This window comes from Halichoeres trimaculatus, unplaced genomic scaffold (assembly GCF_033239565.1).
Source record: "Halichoeres trimaculatus isolate MK-OKI-2021-1 unplaced genomic scaffold, fHalTri1.1 fHalTri1_scaffold_17, whole genome shotgun sequence".
Taxonomy (NCBI): Eukaryota; Metazoa; Chordata; class Actinopteri; order Labriformes; family Labridae; genus Halichoeres; species Halichoeres trimaculatus.
The window spans coordinates 25,970,499-25,976,698 of record NW_027437195.1 but is presented as its reverse complement, the minus strand read 5'-3'; the positions used below and the strand labels follow the sequence as shown (position 1 = coordinate 25,976,698).

The window sequence follows — 6,200 nt, the reverse complement described above, 5'->3', positions numbered from 1 at the left end:
AAAAGTTATATCATAAAAGTTTGGGTATTTGACTCGATAAAATACCGAGTTTTGTGTTTAAGTGTTAAAATCAGCTCCTACCACCTCTGAAACTTTACGTCCTCACAGAAACACAGATGCTGCAGCGCCCTCTGACGTCAGGTGCCTTACCTTCAGGTGTTGCCTTCAGGTGCTACCGTAAATCCAGAATACTCGAAAACGAGCGTGATTAAGTACTTTTCGTGAAGGTTAACTTGCTTTAGAGTGAGATCCAAATGTATTCAATTCCTATCTTCGATAATTAACCACGTAAGAATAATTTTAATAACAGCTAAAATGATTAAGCTTGTAAACAAAATAATTTCCAGGCATGTGAAATGTTTTAAACCATTTTTTTAACAGTTTTGATGAAAATAAATTATAAGATGCTATATTTTTTTACACTTAAAAAACAACAATTTATCTCTGTGACTTCTACAGATTATAAGTTAAAGCCATTGTTAATGAAAACACACAACATTCAACATCTTACATTTAAATAAAGTTATAACACTTATAAATTATTCAATCAACCATACACGTCACTGTCCTTTGAAAACTAATTACCATAATTTCCAGTTTGTGGTTTTTACAACCAAGACTGATGAGTGTACATTTAGTAGAAGAATATATAAAATAATACATCTATTCAACATTATTATCTTTTTTGTAAAACTAGTTACACTGACACAAATCAGTCAAATACATTTAAGAAATGGTTCCAAAATCAGGGTAAGTGAACATCAACAGAAGTACCATATTAAACAAGCGTCGGCAATTCTGAGCTCAGGTTGTGCTCCTGAACGCAGCGCCAGCAGTCGGCTCAGCTCTCCATTTCAGTCCGGTCTGTTCTGTTTATCGCCTCGCCGTCCACTCTGACCTTTTTGGACCCGTTCTGAAGAAATGGGAAAGTCTTGATTAAACCCCCGAACAAAAACAGATCTTCGCCCTTCAGTTGGACCTAAAGGATCGTAAATCCTACCTCTGCTGACCGTCTCTGAGCCGGGGAGAATAAACGGTGAGTAGCTGATATCGTTGTAAGAAGCGAGCCTGGGCCGTTGTTGCTCGTGGCGGTCGTCAGCGTAGGAGTTGCGGCCTTTCGGCTCTCTCGGAACTCGAGCCCCGCGGCTCGGGGGTTGAGAAAGAGGCCAGTGATAAAGCTGTCCTAGAAACAACATATTGTCGTGACCACGACACTTAAGAATACGTTTATATTACTTCGAGCTTTCGTTACAAACTAGTGAATATTTACTGTCAGTATTTTAGTCGTTTGTTTTCACAAAAAACCCAGGGACGCTGACGTTATTAAAGCCAACGGTAGCGATTAGACTTGCTAGCGTGGTGCTAGCCGGCTAGCAACATATACACCATAGAACTTGCACAATATAGGACAGTTTAACATATTGACACAAAATACGACGCCTAGAAATATAGTTTTAAACACTCCATTAGCTGTACTTTATCTGAAAATACATTTTCTCTCCTGAATACATTCTATGATACACCATATACACTCTGTCCAACCCTATACATTATACGACCCCACGTACCACATTAAAAATTTACCATACAGTCAATTGTACTTTTCAAAGATACAATACACTTACAACAAAGTAGACTTTGAATTCAAATCTTACAGTATGTTAGAAGCACTGTAATCGATGTATTGACACTATACATTGCCCTATAGCATTATACACTACCCTATATAACCTTTTGTATGCTGTGTACAACTTAATTTGGACTCTAAATGTACCACAAAAGACCCGTATGACCTAAGAAACGGTATATTTACTCCATACAGTAAAATAATAAGCCAGGTTTACGGACTCGTAGTTAACTTTATTGTTGGGTAACACAGTGAGAGAGAAATTTGTCTGACACAGTTGGATTGCTGGTTACATACTTCTGTTTTTTGGGGGGGTTACAGTGTGTTTTAAAGGCCTGACAACCTCGCATTTGCTAACCATCATTACTTAGCAAACCCTGTGTGTTAGTAAAGCTAACAGCTAATTCTCAGACCCTGGCAGGAGCTCGATGTAAGTTTGCCATAAGGCCCTGGGTGCCCGGCTGGAAGGCTAGCTGGAGGGCTTAGCGTTGCCTGAAACATGTCTCTGCTCTATCCTCTTATGTTGATTTGTGTCTGATGAAATAATTAGGCTCCTTATGCTCAGACAGGTGAGGAAACATTGGGTCACACAGCCAGCTTTGTCAGATATGGAGAAACCATGACATTTCTCTAGTTAACTTCTAACTGGTCTGTTCATGGCATTGTGTAAGTTTGAACTAGCAAACAAAGAAGGTTTGTTCAGGCAGGGCGATATGGAAAAACCATCTGAACACTTTGGTTAAAGCTGTCTTTTCACCTTTTAATTTTTTTTTCCAATTTATGAACAACTTTAACAAGTTTATAAAACTTTCTTTCTGCGCCCTCTCCCCTTTCGCTCTTCTGGAGCTTTCTATCTTATCACACTCCTCCTTCCAATAGAGTAACCCAAGTTTAGGTAGACTAAAGAGAGAAGAGGGAAAGTAGCTCTATTTGTACAACAAATTTAAACACAGAGGTGACTCAGAGTTTTCCAGAACATAACTGAACATTGTTATGACAAAACTCACACATATATGAGACTAAAGAAACAAAAATTTAAAATTGATATCCAGTGTTGTCTAACAGACTTGTGCCATCATTACATACTTACGAAATCAGACCTCTGTCCCTCAATTGTCTCTTGATACCAGATGAAAAGTGGTCAGTTTTCTGCAGAGTTAAGTACTGCGTAAGCATCAGCAAACTCTGCTTCTAAATAGGGGGCGATATGGAAAATATGTCAGGATTTTTTTTTTTCGTCAGGATCAGGATCTGGATTTTTATCTGAATTTTCTTTCATGATGTTTTAAGACTATATTGACCTGGAAACCAAATATTAACCCCCAAAATTTTCTTAGTCTTGACTCTTAACAATGTTTGCACTTTTTTTTGCCTTCCTGTACCATTCCACTCACTATTTTAACTTAATAGATATATAAATGAATGTATCATATAGTAAAAGTGAGGCGTAAGAAAGTTTACCCATTCCTAACCAGAGACTGAAACCAAAATTGATTGAATTAACTCTGCATAATTTGTCATTAGTTGGTCACTTATTCCCTTTACATTTAAATACCTACAGATACACCAAGCTGTCTTGATCAGTCTGTTTGTCAGTCAATCAGACTTTATACCTAATCATATACGTCATTCATGAAGTAATTCTAGTGATAAACAAATATTTATTTTAAAGATTGCTCCATGGGTCACCAGTATCTGTCAGAATAACAGTAGAGCCAGGGTTTGTGATGAGTCGTGACCCATGAGGTTGATCTGATGTAACATCTGTGTAAGAGCTTTGTTTATATGAAACGTAACTGGCTGTTGATTCAGATCAGGTGACACTGAAACAAAGGGTTTTTGAGAACTTTGTCAAAGTCTAAAATTAAATTATCTGGGACAGCTTTAAATCTGAGTGTTCATACATGGACTTGAGTATCCTGGGTTATGGGTTATGAGTTTGCTGATGACTTGCGTCTTATTTGTGTAGGTGCCTGTGATGTTTATTTCATATAAACAAACCACAGAGATCCTGGAAAATGAGACCACTGTGGTTTGTTGTGGCTTAGCAGTATGACACAAGTATTTATTAGCTTATTTCCAGCAATGGGGGAAGAAGGTGACAGGACATATTGCAGTCGACTGACACAACATAGGATGAGAAAGCAATGGGCGAAGATACTTTCTACCAATATAAAGCTCTGGTTCTTCTTCACTCCAAAAGTGAGGCACTCTTATTGCTGCTTTCATTTAATTTTGTTGATTCGATTGTCTCTAGAATCTGTGGTGCAGGTATGTTAACCAGTTAAGACCAGCTACAATTTTTACATGTACATATCTTTAAAGTGATACTCCGGGATGGAACAAGTTGGGTCCTGTCACAAGGTTTAGGGCAGAAATTACCCCTACAGCAGTGTTTTTGTGCAGCAGAAGCCCAGGGCACACGCACCAAACACCCCCTCCCTGCTCCTCTGCCGGTTTCCTCTGCACTCAGACGGGGCCATATTTTACTTGACCAAAAACACAAATAAACGGACTCCCACCGAAAAAATCTGATATCTGTCTGCATTCACGCTTTATTTAGAGAATTTTCAGCGCGTTACTTTCACACAAAAACACCGCTAAATAAGGCTCTAGTTCTCATCGTGTCTCTTCGTCCTGGCAGACTACCTGCATTTGTTTATATCTGGCACACCATGTGCACAAACTGATACACTGAAGCGGGGAGCGCCTCGTAGCCAGCTGTGGCTCTGCAGCGGAGGTAGCGCCGTTATATGACACAATGAGAACTAGAGCCTTATTTAGCGCACGTAGGTCCTCCAACTGTGGTTAAAAGTTTTCTTCTTCGTCTGATCTTTGAATAATCCCCCGTTCTTCTTTGCCTGCTCTGTAGCTGCCCTCTGCATCAGTGATGGAGCGATAGATTTCAGCTGGTGTTCAATTTTGTCATCATTTTTATACCGTGGAACTAAAACATGCTCTGTAATGTGGTAAGCAAACAACTTTTGCAGGAAGAGGTTACATCCAGTGTCTGGCAGGAGTACTGCGTTAACCAGGCAGTGGTCAAAGCAATAAAAATTGTAATTTCGTAAAAAGATTATATTTGTGATACACATTCCATTTATAGTAAAGTAATGAACCTTCAGTGCTTTGAAAATCACGACCTATCCCTAGCATATTCCTATCACTCTTAAGAAGTTCTGTTAGTTGCAAAGTAAGTGCTAAAGGGGGTATAACATCTGGTTTCTAGTATCAAGATAAGGTATTTAAATGCATGAACAGAAAAACTGGAGACTTTAAAACCCGATCCAAACATTGATACTAAAGCCTGTTAAAACACTCAGTGGTTCATTGAGGACCTACAGGGTGGAGTTTAAACCAGGCTAGCTGATCCAGCTGCTGCCACATCAGCTGATTTAGTAAACAAGCAAATGCATTACATCAAATTCCCTGTGTGCAGTTTCTCTTCCTTGTACGGAGCATGCAATTTAGAAAATATCCAAGGTTGTATTTTTGCATTTGTGACAAGAAATATAGATTACTCTTTCATCTATTGTGGAGCTGTTACCGCTCATATATTCTCTGAAGTCACCAGAGATTTATTCTGTGCCATAACTCAGGGAAATAGCATGAGAAGCAGAGTTTAGATGGTTTGGCTGAGAAGGAGCTAACAGAAGCTTGTGTAAATCTGGAGGAAAATGTCACTTTTTGGTCACATTTGAGCTTTAGTCGTGCCTCTCTGACGCATTTCGTTGACAAATGCTCCCTGTAAGGCTGCAGCAGCTGAGACAAAGCTCGCTCTGATTGTGTGTTGATGCAGCGTGAGCGCTCAGATCATCAGAAAAACTGCTGCTTCTGGAAGGAAAAGGTTAAATTGCTTTACAGTGGTTTTAAAAAAGTCTTGCATCTGATATTTTTCAAACCTGCAGAGTCTGTAGATTTAGGGGGAGGCTGAAGTCTGACACAGAATCCTTTTGGACATGGTGTTAAAGTATACCCAGAATCTGCTCGGTTAAACATGTGAAAGTCTTAACTAGACCTGGTTTTCCTCTCAGCCTGGGTTGTTGATGTGTAATTTTGATCGAATCTGTCTCTGAGAGAAGTTTTAGTGTTGTGACCCCCTCCACAAACACGTTAGACCAATGATGAAAAAGAAAAGTTTGTCTTCAGGAGATCACCGACCTTATTTTTGACGTAGAAAGTAGACACAGGACACCACAAAGGGTCAAAGGGGTGAAAACTAAACCCAGTGAGTGACTGAGGGGCGAGCTGGACACTCAGTCCTGCTGTGGTGGCTTCAGGCCTGAGGCCGGAGGGGGGAGGAGAGAGGAAGAGAGAGGACAGGACGCTAGCTGGCAAGTTGTGATGATTAATCTGTTGATAAGAGGATCTGCCCCGCTCAGCCTGGTTCCATCCAGACAGACTCACAGTCAGCTGCTGGGCTTCAAATTAGGACCTAATCAACTTATCCTGCACCCGTTGGACTCCCAGCATACCGTGCTTCCAGCATACCGTGCTCGCATGCTCGCGAGTTGTTTGCATGCTGCTGTGGTCACATACTGCAAATATTGAATGTCACCTTGTTCTGAACCAA

At 40.1% G+C, this 6,200-nt stretch overlaps 1 protein-coding gene across 1 annotated transcript in view; it reads left to right on the top strand.

Moving 5' to 3' along the window:
• The first annotated feature begins 806 nt into the window (after window positions 1-806).
• The window catches only part of hectd1 (HECT domain containing 1), a 33,257-nt gene continuing 27,863 nt past the window's right edge, over window positions 807-6,200 (top strand). The window contains exon 1 of the mRNA XM_074691291.1: window positions 807-1,036. The gene's annotated coding sequence lies outside the window, so the exon portion shown is untranslated. The remainder of the gene's footprint in view (window positions 1,037-6,200) is intronic.